Below are 340 nucleotides of genomic sequence, written 5' to 3'. Positions count from 1 at the left end.
AGAAACATCAAACTGAAATCTACATTTGTTATTACAGTTTAGGTTGGGCTAAATATACCAGATGATTTAAATTGTATTTCAATAACATATTGTATAAGTGACAAACAGAGTTGATTGCTGATTTTTAAGATATTTTATATTCTCACATAGGAATATTGCAGTATCAGCTTTTTTGTCTATCCACCAAATTCTGTTGATCAGGCAAAGCTGAAGATTTATCCAAACTCATGATTTAAGGAGACAAAATGTGTGTGCTTTAATGTTCCAATTTCCATTCACCTACATTTAGCAAGTAAATATAAGATGATGGGACCCCAAAAAAGATTGGAAATAGAGGAGA

Source organism: Oryzias melastigma, unplaced genomic scaffold (assembly GCF_002922805.2).
Source record: "Oryzias melastigma strain HK-1 unplaced genomic scaffold, ASM292280v2 sc01653, whole genome shotgun sequence".
NCBI classification, from domain to species: Eukaryota; Metazoa; Chordata; class Actinopteri; order Beloniformes; family Adrianichthyidae; genus Oryzias; species Oryzias melastigma.
Note: the sequence above shows the minus strand (reverse complement) of the source record.